We start from the raw sequence: 15,000 nt of genomic DNA, 5'->3' as shown, positions 1-15,000 counted from the left end.
ATTTGGTAGCATTGCCTTTAAAGTGTTTAACTTGGGTCAAATGTTTTGGGTAGCCTTCCACAAGCTTCCCACAATAAGTTGCTGGAATTTTGGCCCAACTGAGTCAGGTTGAGTCCTTGCTTCCACATGCTTTTTCAGTTCTGCCCACAAATTTTCTAGCGGATTTAGGTCGGGGCTTTTTGATGGCCACTCCAATACCTTGACTTTGTTGTCCTTTAGCCATTTTGCCACAACTTCAGAGGTATGCTTGGGGTCATTGTCCATTAGGAAGACCCATTTGCGACCGTGCTTTAACTTCCTGGCTGATGTCTTGAGATGTTGCTTCAATATATTCACATAATTTTCCTTCCTCATGATGCCATATATTTTGTGAAGTGCACCAGTCCCTCCTGCAGAAAAGCACCCTCACACTCGTTTTACTGTGAATATTGATACTTGTCTACCTGTTTCCTCCAGCATCTTCACAAGGTCCTTTGCTGTTGTTCTGAGATTGATTTGCACTTTTCGCACCAAACTACGTTCATATCTAGGAGACAGAATGTGTCTCCTTCCTGAGCGGTATGATGGCTGTGTGGTCCTATGGTGTTTATACTTGCATACTATTGTTTGTACAGATAAACGTGGTACCTTCAGGCAATGGAAATAGCTCCAAAGGATGAACCAGACTTGTGGAGGTCTTGGCTGATTTCTTTTGATTTTCCCATGATGCCAAGCAAAGAGGCACTGAGTTTGTAGGTAGGCCTTAAAATACATCCACAGGTACACCTCCAATTGATGCCAATTAGCCAATTAGCCTATAAGAAGCTAATTGGCTAATTGCCTAAATGCTTGACATCATTTTCTGGAATTGTCCAAGCTGCTTAAAGGCACAGTTAACTTAGTGTATGTAAACTTCTGACCCACTGGAATTGTGATAGAGTCAGTTTAGAGTGAAACAATCTGTCTGTAAACAATTTTTGGAAAAATTACTCATGTCATGCTCAAAGTAGATATCCTAAATGACTTGCCAAAACTATAGTTTGTTAATATGAAATGATTAAGTGTGGTTAAAAAATTTGTTTTAAAGACTTCAACCTACGTGTATGTAAACCTCTGACTTCACCTGATATACACCGATCAGCCACAGCATTAAAACCACCTGCCTATTATTATTTAGCTGCCCTTCGTGCCACCAAAACAGCACCAACCCGCATCTCAGAATAGCGTTCTGAGATGCTATTCTTCTCACCACAATTGTACAGTGTGGTTATCTGAACTACCGTACTCTTTGTCAGTTTGAACCAGTCTAGCCATTCTCTGCTGACCTCTCTCATCTTCCATAAATCATATTTTTGTTATGATTCTTTCATGTATATATAAGTTTACTATAACAGAATATATATTTATTTATTACAAATGAGTACTCTATTAATACAAATTACTACTATATAATTATTATTATTATTATTATTTATGTTCCATGTGCGTGTACATATTATACATGATATTTCTTACTCAATTTGGTGCTGATGTGTCAGTGATTGAATTGATTTACATTTGACGTTGCTATTTGATGAAGAAGCAATGTGGAAATAAACATTAACTGAAGCTCCTGACCCGTATCTGCATGATTTTATGCACTGCACTGCTGCCACACGATTGGATGATTAGATAATCGCATGGATGATTGTTGGTGCCAGACGGGCTGGTTTGAGTATTTCTGTAACTGCTGATATCCCCGGATTTTCACATACAACAGTCTCTAGAATTTACTCAGAATGGTGCCAAGTGAGTGGCAGTTCTGTGGATGGAAACGCCTTGTTGATGAGAGAGGTCAACAGAGAATGGCCAGACTGGTTTGAACTGACAAAGTCTATGGTAGCTCAGATAACTGCTCTGTACAACTGTAGTGAGAAGAATAGCATGCAGGTTGGCACTGTTTGGAGTCATGAGGGGGACCTACACAATATTAGGCAGGTGGTTTTAATGTTGTAGCTGATTATATATATATATATATATATATATATACTGTATATATACACTGGAGGCCAAAAGTTTGAAATAATGTACAGATTTTGCTCTTATGGAAAGAAATTGGTACTTTTATTCACCAAAGTGGCTTTCAACTGATCACAATGTATAGTCAGGACATTAAAACTTTTACTATTACTATTACTAAAAATTACTATTACAATTTGAAAACAATTTTCAGAACTTATTAAACTACTTCAAAGAGTTCTCATCAAAACATCCTCCATGTGCAGCAATGGAAGCGTTGCAGATACTTTTGTCAGAAGTTTGCAGAAGTTTGTCCAGATACTCAGGTGACATTTCACCCCACGCTTCCTGTCGCAATTGTCATAGATTGCTTACATTACCTTACAGTCTAGCTGATCCCACAAAAGCTCAATGGGGTTAAGATCCATAACACTCTTTTCCAATTATCTGTTGTCCAGTGTCTGTGTTTCTTTGCCCACTCTAACCTTTTCTTTTTGTTTTTCTGTTTCAAAAGTGGCTTTTTCTTTGCAATTCTTCCCATAAGGCCTGCACCCCTGAGTCTTCTCTTTACTGTTGTACATAAAACTGGTGTTGAGCGGGTAGAATTCAATGAAGCTGTCAGCCGAGGACATGTGAGGTGTCTATTTCTCAAACTAGAGACTCTGATGTACTTATCCTCTTGTTTAGTTGTACATCTGGCCTTCAGCATCTCTTTCTGTCCTTGTTAGAGCCAGCTGTCCTTTGTCTTTGAAGACTGTAGTATACACCTTTGTATGAAATCTTCAGTTTTTTTGGCAATTTCAAGTATTGTATAGCCTTCATTCCTCAAAACAATGATTGACTGACGGGTTTCTAATGAAAGCTGTTTCTTTTTTTGCCAATTTTGACCTAATATTGACCATAAAGAGCACCTATTATGGTTTTTAAAATATTACCTTTCATGTAGTGTGTTATATAGCTGTTTGTGAATGTAAAAAAGTCTGCAAAGTTTCAAAAATCAAAGTGCACGACAAATGGAGTTATTGACTCCCAAAAGAAAGAACCGATTCTGAACACCTGAAACGAGTCATTAGTAATTCCAGACTTACTTCCTGTACTAACCTACGTAATTTGGTAACAAAAAACCCGCCTCTGGTCTTCATTGGCTGCTCGCGAACAGCTTTGAGCTGCTCTCAAACACTACACTAAGCAGTAGACCAATCACAACAGACTGGGACATCTGACCAATCAGAGCAGAGTAGGCTCTCTGAAAGGAGGAATTTAGAATGAATCCTTTAGAACGGATCATTGAACGAGTCGTTTTTACACTGGGGAAAAAAAGCTAATGCTGCAATTTAAATCATGAGCAAATTAAAGTGATTTTTGACCTTGGATGCATGTAAATCTATTGTATGAGACCTTTAAAACAAAATTAGGCACTTATAAAAACCATAATAGGTGCACTTTAAGACATGCCAGTCTATTGCATACTGTGGAAAATTAAAAACAAACACAAAGACAATGTTAAGCTTCATTTAATGAACCAGATAGCATTCAACTGTGTTTGATATAATGGCAAGTGATTTTCTAGTACCAATTTAGCAATTCAGCATGATTACTCAAGGATAAGGTGTTGGAGTGATGGCTGCTGGAAATTGGGCCTGTCTAGATTTGATCAAAAATGACTTTTTTTCTAATAGTGATGGTGCTGTTTTTTTACATCTGAATGTCCAGGCTATAAATATATATAACTGCTTATTTACCAAAAATATACAGAGTCATTAAAGGCACTACATATGTTATATATATATATATATATATATATATATATATATATATTATTATTATTATTATTTTTTGCGCTTCCATAAATCATACTTTTTTTATGTTCCATATGCGTGTATATATTATACATGATATTTCTTCCTCAATTTGGTGCTTATGTGTCAGTGATTGACTTGATTTACATTTGACATTGCTGTTTGACAAAGAAGCAACGTAAAGTCAACTATAGCAAGTGTAACACATGAACAGTATGATTTCACTATTGTCATTTGGGTGTACTACTGAAATTATGTAAATTGTGAGTCTATTTAGCTGCTGTATGTAGCTTATGTGTAGATTATGTGTTATGTGTAGCTCAATATGTGTTTGACAGTTACATTTGACATTGCTGTTTGACAAAGAAGCAACGTGGAAGTAAACTATAGCAAGTGTAACACATGAACAGTATGATTTCACTATTGTCATTTGGGTGTACTACTGAAATTATGTAAGTTGTGAGTCTATTTAGCTACTGTATGTAGCTTATGTGTAGATTGTGTGTTGTGTGTAGCTCAATATGTGTTTGACAGTCAGTTGTGTCTCATGAAATTTCAGAGTGGAAGTAATGAATTCTGTTCTATTGTTGCATTATCTCTATGATAGATGAAAAATAAAACATAAAAACATGTCAGAATATATTCTATTCAATTATTTTATTGAATTAAAATTTTACACTATCTGGGCATTTTGTAGATCCATTTGTGAAAGATATAATGTACGTGCTGGGTCTCTAAAGACTTAAGTGTGTAATAATGTTTAGCGAAACACCCATGCATTTAAGGGTTAAATTTGTTTATTGTCCTACCCACTGCAACAAGTGAAAAAAGAATAAAATAAAACATTTTGTAGGTAGCTTGGTCTCTATATCAGTCACGTCTTTCTGGGTAGCTCACCCCACAGTGAAATCTCATTGGTCTAAAATCTTGATCAGCATATTTTAATATTATGCTATGTTCCATTCAACTTAGAAACTCTACATTTCTATCTTTATACTTGGAAAAGTGCAACAGAACACCATTTGAAGTTGAACTTTCAACTTCCAACATGGGTGCATGACATCACATAAAAATGCCAGGGTTATGTACACAGTATATAATAAAATTAAAAATTCAATTTTAAGCAAATAAAATGCATCCATGAGTCAAAGTTCTAAAACAAAAAAAATAATTAAACATGTTTAGCAAATGTTTACAGGCTGTACAACATGGTATCATCTCTGCTGATAATCGTACACCTGCAGAACAAATGCAGCATTATTTGCTGCAATTAGTTTGCAAGGAGTTCTTCTTGGTTCTTTGTTCTTTATGTTTTCTTGATAATCAAACACACAGCTAACAGCAGCATTGCTATATTGTTTCCTTATCTGTCATCTTCTGAGCATCGGGCAATAGAATAAAGGCTTATGGTCCAAAGTAGGAGATATCAAGTATGAATATCCTACATCCAACTTTGAATGAATGCAGCATTAAACATCAAATGTATTCTTATTGGCAGAGATTGTATTGCTATGCAAATATTTTTTGTTTAAAATTAGAACAGAAAAATTACTTGAAGCCAAGGGGTTAGGCTAATTAGCATGGTCCAGCTAGCCCCTGCTATCTATTCTGTTAAAATACACATTTTCTGCAAAAATATTGGCTCAAAAAGGTCTGTGCTCATGTGCCCATGAGCAAAAATAGGTGCAGATCAGGATTCTCTGCACTAGCTAAGCAACTGCTATTGAGATGAATGGGAATGCTAAGGATAGCGCACTCCAGCTATTATAGACCTCCTTTTTTGACATTGGAAACACCCGGCTGGTAAGGACAAGGTGTAAGACTACACCAACCCCATGCATATCTCACAATCACGATAATTACTGCAAAGCATCACCACCACGATGGCAACATATGGTCCAATCGCTGTAATAGACTGATGCTGCCAGGACCATCATGGAAATAAGTTTAATGTGATTACTTTAATGCTCAAATGGGAAAATGATGATGTTTCTGGCTGCGATGCTATAACGCACTATCTCTTCACCTGGGATGGGATGAGTTATAGTGCTAAAGTGAGTCCTGAACAGGGTTGGATTATAGAACATCCAGTGGTGCCAGTACCCCAGTGTTTCAAACTGCCTGTGGCCCCCAAAGCTTTAGGCCACACGGCCTGAGACTGCCAAAGAAAGCTGAACACCAGGGTCCCCTATCCCCTCCGTGCATACACCACAGTTTTTATCTTTCTCAGGTTTTCAGTGGGAATTTTCTGCACAAAGACGTGTGCACAGGGGACTCGTGGGACCATGACACGGCCATGGTACCAAAATTCCTGACCTTGCACCAATCCAATGACACCACCATACCTCAAGCCACCCCATATATCAGCCACAGCCTGTCAACAGCAGTCAGACCTACAAATAGAATGCTAAAGATGTATGTTACTGTGTATTAGCAAATGAAGAGAGAGGGGGTGCTGATGCCGTGAAGTGCATTTCCGAGATTAGGATTCAGTTCAATCAGGATTGCCTTTTTGTATAATGGTTGGGTACAAGCGGGCTGGGGTGTTTTAATCTCCTCTGGTGTCGATTTGCTTTGGAGCATTACCTCATGTTGCTCTCCATCACAACGGGCTGTTGAGTTGTACATCCTGTTTCATCTCCTCTGGCAGGCTGCTCATGTATCTGCGGAAAAAAAAAGTGGGCCTGAGTTTTTATCAAAAGTTCCATTGTGCATTGAATTAGGAAAAAAAAAAGCTAAAATAAAAATAATAATTAAAAACAATCATAGAATGATGCAAGATATCAAATAGTAATATAAGACTTAATTTTTATTTGTATAGCATGTTTCACAACACACATCATTTCAAAGCAGCTTTACAGGAAATCATGCATTAATAAAAAATGAAACTGTAATATCTATAAAGTCTTAGAGTGATCATTGTGTAGTTTGATTAAATATGATTGTAAATTGTGTATACAAATTAAATTATTAAATAATAATTTTATTTAGACCCCTGTGAGTAAGCTGAAGGCGACTGTGGCAAGGAACACAAAACTCCATAAGATGTTGGTTAATGGAGAAAAATAACCTTGGGAGAAACCAGGCTCACTGTGGGGGCCAGTTCCCCTCTGAATAAACAGCATGAATATAATGCCAGTATTAGTTATTTATGTACAGTGCATGTCATGGTTTAAAATTTGTAAATTAAGTAAGCGTTAAGGTTCAGTGTTTTAAAAAAATATGTTTTATTAACTTTAAGATTAATGATTCATGTCTTTAAAGTCCATCCTGGATTAACTGCAGAAGTTCACATAGATGCATTGTCCTTTGTTAGTTGGCTGTTGAAGGCTTTTGTTGGCAGTTAAATGATAGTCTATGTATTCCATTTCAAGAGTGTAGTCCATCAATAGACAAAGGTAATGCAGGCAGAGATCAATGAGGTGCATCACAGTTCAACCGGCAGGTCATTTCAGTGAGGTTCGGTGGGTTTCATCCTAAATCCAAAGTTCAGGCAGTGGCATATGAATTATCTGATGTCTTACAGTTGGAGTTGGCATCAGTTCAACCTCTGAAGTCAAAAGACTGAAGTGATGTCTGGCTAGCACCGGCTGTAGTTTGTTGTCATCACTCAGCAAAATGTAGCATGGACCTGGCTGGCTCTGGTAACCTCGGGCCAAATGCCATTCAATTTTATGCAGAGATATAGATCATGATAGATGTTAGGGAACTGTGTAAATATTTTTTTTTTAAATACACACCTGCACAGGGCAGTACATTGCCCACATCATTATATCCTGCTCATGTGTCAATCTGACTAGTATAGTTATTATATAAATGTTATATAAATAGATATTCTGTAAATTCTCGTCTATAAAAAATATGTCTGGTTTCCAAAATTTACCAATCTCTACAATGTACTGTATATCCCAAACATCCTGGAACAAATGAGGCTGCACTGTCTGGGTTGGCAAGCTAAAGCAATACGCCCTAATAGACTGGATATTATCGTCATTTTATCATAGTTAAGGGGTTTTGTATTTAATGTGATATTAAACGCACCAATAAACAATCACAATAAATAATTCTTCCACCAATTTTACATGCTAGATTGTAATCTGTTTACAATTGCTGAGAAAATATCAAAATAATCAAAGATCATTCTATGAATTAGCACATTGTGTAGAATTCAATTGATGTGTGTTGTTTGTACCCTTAAGAAAATTAAGAGTTCATGGCAAATTTGCCGCAAACTTGCCACAAATTTGCCTCTGATAATTTTCACATGCAAATGAACTTTGCGGCAAACTGTCCATTGTTGCCAAAGGTTTGCCAGAGGTTCACCACTACCAGTGAAGTGCTGCAAACTTCTGGCAAACATTTGCGGTGAATCAAAAGCTCATTTGCATGTGAAAATAAAGAGCGGCAAATTTGCTGCAAGTTTGCAGCTAATTTAGATTTTTTGTAAGGGTAGTTGCATATCTGCTATTTTACAATGCCATTGAACATGGCTTGAGCAATATTTCCAGCTCTGAAAATCTGATTATATGATTGTAAACACATTTTAAACAAATAATCACAAATTCTTCTACACAATTCTTCCACCAAGTATTTTACCATCACTAAGCACTTTATTAGGAACACTTGCACACCTACTGTACTTATTCATGCAATTATTTAATTAGCCAATCATATGCCAGCAGTGCAATGTATAAAATCATTCTGATATGGGTCAGGAGCTTCAGTTAATGTGCACATCAACCATCAGAATGGGCAAAAAATTTGATCTCAGTGATTCAACTGTGACATGATTGCTGGTGCCAGACAGGCTGGTTTGAGTATTTCTGTAACTTCTGATCTCCTGGGAGTTTCACGCACAACAGTCTCTAGAAATTACACAGAATGGTGCCAAAAAAAAAAAAAAAAGAAACATCCAGTGAGCGGCAGTTCTGCAGACGGAAACAAAGGAGAATGGCCAGACTGGTTCGAGTTGACAGAAAGGCTACGGTAACTCAAATAACCCCTCTGTACAACTGTAGTGAGCAGAATATCATCTCAGAATGCACAACATGTAAAACATTGAGGCGAATGGGCTACAACAGCAGAAGACCACATCGGCACTTTATTAGGACCATAGTGTTCCTAATAAAGTGCTAAGCAAGTGTATTTTATTAACCTAACTGTAATTTGTTTTTGGTAGCCAAGCAATGCAATTACTAAAGATCATTCAATGACTTGGAGCATTAATATAAAATTCAACTGATAAGCATAGATTGTGGGCCTATATTGGCTATTTTACCACAAATTTCAACGTGGGTCAAGCAATAGTCCTGTATCTGATCTTTAAATAAGATTTTAGAGCCAAAACTATCTGCTGTATAATTATGGTTAGTATACACCCCTATTTGGTTAAGAGAAAGCAAAAGAGAAGACTGTACTGAACTAATACTGATCTTTGACTAGATCTTTCCAAAGGACCATGTGGTGCATCACGGTAGGTCTGGGAGGACAGCGAAAATGAGGAACAGTGCCCATGGATAGGAGTTAGCTAGCATTCCCCTTGACAAGTGCAAGAAAATAAACCAAGTAGCCAAGTGCACATTTCCATTATTAAGCGTTTAAGCCCGGGAGCCCATAGGATCAGGATGAAGCTGTCTGATCCATGTTGTATCAATCTGATACTTTCTAATCCTATTGACCTTTTCAGTGTAAATGCCATTTCATGACCTTTGTTTGTGTGAAAATCCTTCTGTGTTACAAAACATATCAGCCAGGGAGGGAAAACTTCCATATGCCATGGTTTTATCCAGCCCACCCTCAGCCTGGAGTCATGATTACTGTGCAATGAACCCTTGTTCACTATTGCTGCTCTGAACACATGATAATGCCATGTAACCAAGGATGTGACAAAAATAGTCAAGGCACTAGCCACTTTGGCACAAAATGTATGTGTTCATTTTAATTTTGGGGGCTATAGCCCTGCACGAAACATTTGGTTGCACCATACTCTTTCACAAAACAATATTCTGAGATGCCGATGGGAATCCAATGTAAGTTTTATTGTCTATATAGAGAAAAATTAGCGGGCATACTGTACTTCCAGATCTTTGCTCTGATTATTTGAAAACAAAGGACTAAAGGTTTCTGTTTTTCTATCTAATTAACTGCTTTGTGAATTTGTTTCATGATTCAGAAAGACAGCTGTTATTCATTTAGCCAGGATATCTTGCTGTCCGTCCAGTCCTTTATTGGCAGCTCTAGAATTCCCTCCACAAGCAACGCTGCATATGCCCTTTAGCACTTCCATGTGGGTGTAAAGTCCCGCTTCTCTCATCTCTACATGACGCCTCTGCTAACCTCTGCAGCCAGTTTACATCTACATTATCAAGCATAAGTTTGACTGCTCCTTTAAACATCAAACCATGTTTTCCCATTCCATCTTATTCCTTATGGGACCTTCAAACACTTTGCCCTTGAAGCTTTATGCATTTCACATTCAGAACAAATTTGCATGTTTTGGAAATTGTTTGGCTCATTCTGTTGTTTGTTTAGAGGTAATATACAATAACCCCAGGGGGTCAGGGTATGACTCGTTAGCATGGGCAGTTAGCCCCTGCTGGTAGATACCATGACAGCACTATTATGCGAAGACAAAGCATGTGTCTCATTTGAAAAGCATTGGAAAGCAGCCATGCATTGTAATGAAATATCTTTTTACAAGCAATATAAGAAAACATCATTATTAGATCATTCAACAGTGACTGAATTTTCTGGTGAGCTCTTAATGGTGTAAAATGGTCATGTTTTTCCCTGTCGGCTGCTACTGAATTCACTGCTTATGCTTATGGCTTGGAGCAAAGAGAGCTAATATACCACTCACTGGTGATGATATAGAAATGCCCATTTTGTGCCACCATTTGGCAGCACTTGGAAAACAAGCACACCTCAAATCTGATAGGGCCTTGAAAGAAGCACCTACTAATTAGATAACTAAAATTAGGCAGTCTGAACTATCGAAAGAAAGCAGATGCTAGCAATTGTTCTTGGGCTTTGTTGTGTCGTGCCAATGGGCGGATGTTTATGTGTCCTAACACTGCCTGCCCGCAGCACCCACAGATAAGAAGACAGGAAACGAGAAATGGATTTATTTGAGGCTCCATAACATCCCGGTCTAGTCTGGCAAAAGTGGGCCGACAAGTGAGAGACAACCCCTTAATGAGAATCCTCAAAGGGAAGAAAGCAGAGGGTAACAGCAATGACTCCTGTTCTAAAGATATTTGGAAAGTAGATATTTCACAGGCTTACACGACACAAAGAATTGTCCTCTGAGGGTTTCTCATAAAACATGGCTGTAAAATGGGCTTTTGAGAAGTTTAGCCTCCTTGCAATTATTATTCAACATCTCTTTGACAATGATAATGACGTTTAGTCAATGGTCACAATTAAACTGGTTTAAAGAAACAATACTGAATAGTGGAGCTTGTATTGGATTTAAATGAGTATAAAGTCTTATGTTAAATATTAAAAGAGAGCTTAGAACTACCCTTAATTTAACTTTGAAGGAATCTATACATGATAATAAGTATGATGAAATCAGTAGACATTCAAGTTAATTCACAGTAGTCTAAAAAAGACAGGACAAGCACAAGGGGATGGATGGTTATTCTTGAATCTATGATGGAACACTCCATTGGTTTTTACATGTTTTTTGCCCATACGTGATGAGCCAAGTTTGAATGTGTGGAAGTGCAAATTAGATTTTAGAGCTGTACGTAGGACAAGATTTTTAGTAAATTACTGTAGGATTTATGGGAATAACATCATCAATTAATTATCCTAATGTCGTCCCAAACCCATATGGCTATCTCTTTTATGCGGAACACAGAAGGAAAAAAAAAAAGAAGATCCTGATCTGGCTTTTCAGTACACTTGCAGTCAATAGCTACTCACTTTAAAGCTTAACCCTCCTGTTATATTCGGGTCATTTAAGAGTTAAAAATGGGGAATTACTTTTAATCTTGTATTTGGTCAAAATGCCTTTGGATTCTCCATAACAATTAATAAATGAATAAGTAAAAAAAAAAAGTATTTGTATTACAAAGTATTGCATTTTATGATACTTATTTATATTTATGCCTTGTCAGGGTGTTTGGGGTAATTACTAGGGTGTTGATAGGTGGTTGCTAGGGTATTACTAAATGGTTGCAAGATGGTTGCTTACTGGCGCATTTTCAATGCATGTCTATGGGATTTTTCACTTTTTTTCATCCACTAGGCAGATGTTTATATTCAGAAATGCAAAAAGAGAATCATCATGCTCTCCCAGCTGATCCAGATGCTATGACCAAATGATTAAGTCCATGCAAGAGAAACAATAGGAAGATTTGCACTCTGGAAATAACTTACAAAAAATGTTGGTCCTTTACTATCTAAAACAGCAGCAGGGGAATAAAAACAGATGTTTCGGCCCAAAGCCTTCTTCAGTGTCAGTGTATATTCTGAAAAAAAATAAAAATAAAAAAATAAAAAAAATCTGTCTTTTTTTAAAAAAAAATAAAGTATTATTTTTTTATCATATTTTTTTTACTCCAAATGAAGAGTTCACTGTATATCTACTGTAAAAGTATACCACAATTAATATACAGTATATATATATATATATATATATATATATATATATAGTGTGTGTGTGTGTGTGTGTGTGTGTGTGTGTGTGTGTGTGTGTGTGTGTGTGTGTGTGTTAGTACGAAGCCCGTTAGAGGAAGGGGTGGATTTTTTTTTTTTTCTCTAAAATAGTTTTTCATGCCCTCACAATAAGTTTTGTGTTCCCTGGCAATAAGTTTTGCCTTTTCTCGCAATAAAAATACCATGGTATTACATTAACCTTATTTTAACCCTTATATTAGTAGTGAAACCATAGTAAGAATACAGGAAAACTAAAACTATTTATATAAAAATCACACTTTTGTGGTTATTATGGTTTTACTACAAATATCTGTAGTAAAACCATAGTAACCACAAGATTAACCATGGTTAATCTATAGTAAAACCATGGTAACTATATATATATATATATATATATATATATATATATATATATATATATATATATATATACACAGTATACCGCCAAAAACATGGTTACTTCACTTACTTTTCATAGTTATTACAATATTACTATAGTAAAACCATGATATCCACCAAAAATTATGCTTACTACAGTCTGCAATATTACTATAGTAAAACCATATTTAAACTACAGCAAGAGAATGCAAAACTTATTTCAAGGGCATGCAAAACTATTTCAGGCGGAAAAAATCCTACCCTATCCTCTAAGGGGCTCCATATATACAGTATGTGACAATCTTTCCAGATGAAATGCTATTTTACAAAATTTCATTTCTGGGTGAACTATTCCTTTTAGTTTTAAATTTTTGATTACTTGATACCAATTGGACATAAACTTTTGAAAAAGTTTCCCTGTAACAACTTGTGGGTTAGATTCCTTAGTCTTTCGTTTTTATGATTTTGTCTTTGCTTACTTTATATCTTGTTTCTATCTGTAAAGATAGAAACATGCTTATTGTAGGCAGGAAATTTGCTGTGCAAATTTATGACTGGTATCCTGCTATCTGAGCTGAGCTGATGCTCATGGGCACATCTGTGCAATAGCAGATAGTCACCACTATCGCTGCCCGTCTCTCTTGATCACACCATCCTTTCATTATACATTTTATTCAACACTGCAGTATCACAGGCTTTGAAATTGGAGTGAATGTTAAAATTCATGGATTTGGTTTGCCCAGAGGGAAAGAGCGTGTGAATTAGGCTACAGGGGTAGTTAGTCAGGTCAGTGGAAGAAAGAGAGATTGCTTTTCTTACCGCTGTGCATTGCATGGGTCAAGAAAGCCATAATGAAAGTCAAAAATAAACACTGAAGTATCTTCTTTGTTTGTTTTTTGTGTTTGCTTACTTGTTTTAATGTTTTTCTTATGTTCATATTTTTCTTTGTTCCAACAATCAAATGACAGCAGGCATCTATACGACATTACTTGGAGTTGTGACATGAAGAAAGTTGTGATATTCGTTTCATATCAAGGAATAAAACAACATGCCTTTGGGTAAAAAAAAACAAAAATAAAAAATAGTGTAAGACAAAGGCCAAAACTTCTGTTTTCCTGTTGTATAAGTGAAATAAACAATGATGACCAAGCTGATATAAATAATACAATTAAAATGAACTAGGTATTCATTTGTCATGAGCATCCAAATAACATTTTTGTTCAACATTAATGTTTACCAACTGCACACAGGCAAAAAATGCTTTGTTCGTTTGCAATTCTCACTCGTACTCTGTAACCCGATGAAGATATATTGAATTTTTCTCATGCAATCTCATTTTATCCATTGCAACAGTCTAAAACAAGCTTTCCCATGCATATCAGTTTTGAACTCCTCACACCCTGTCATATACCGCCTTCAAGTCATGTTGGCAGACTGATCCAACTATGAATTTGGGTTTCAGTATGTTAAAAGTCCTTCAACTGAAATCTGCCTGTGTTTAACAAAATTTAAAGCACTGCCCCCAGTGGCCAAAACTGTAGTATTGTTGAACATATGGGCACGTGTGAGCCGGGGCACAAGCCACAGACTTTTGCCAAAACACTACATTTCCAGTATCATTATCATTCTGTGTGGCTCTAACCAATTACGAGGTAAAATACAGAATACCATAAACAAACCAAGCAAATATCGGACAACCTGACAAAAGCGTGTTTGATCATTTACATGCACGTAGCTCAAAATTACGATATTTTTGACTCAACTTGAAGACTGCTTAAATACATATAAGGCTATGTCCACATAAATCTGGATATATTTAAAAAAGGCATTTTCATTTTCTAAACGCTCTCCGTCCACACTGCCGTTTTCAAGTGTTTTCCAAAAGTTTCTTGTCCACACTGAAACGTACGAAAACACTTAAATCCCTTTGCTGCATATGTGGAAAATAAGCATTCCATGTACGGACAGAAACACAATTGTCCTCGAGTTCTGCCGCCGGACAGCAATTTCCATCGTAAACTTCCTGTCGCCTCTGAAGGAATGCAATATGAAGGTTGTGCAAAGTAACATTTTTCTTTAATAATGCTATCAAAGTGGATAGCAGGCACAACAATGGCGCTACAACATGGGCCACCATCTTGATTGTTTTGGGTTGAATGGATCAGATGACTGCATCATCATT

General features: G+C 36.6%; 1 protein-coding gene across 1 annotated transcript in view; it reads left to right on the top strand.

The window, feature by feature from the left end:
- LOC127434049 (ciliary neurotrophic factor receptor subunit alpha-like) overlaps positions 1–15,000 on the top strand; it is a 290,499-nt gene that overhangs the window by 130,451 nt on the left and 145,048 nt on the right. The gene's annotated exons all lie outside the window — the stretch shown is intronic.

Source organism: Myxocyprinus asiaticus, chromosome 43 (genome assembly GCF_019703515.2).
Source record: "Myxocyprinus asiaticus isolate MX2 ecotype Aquarium Trade chromosome 43, UBuf_Myxa_2, whole genome shotgun sequence".
Lineage (NCBI taxonomy): Eukaryota > Metazoa > Chordata > Actinopteri > Cypriniformes > Catostomidae > Myxocyprinus > Myxocyprinus asiaticus.
Note: the sequence above shows the minus strand (reverse complement) of the source record. Positions and strands in the feature narration are given on the sequence as shown.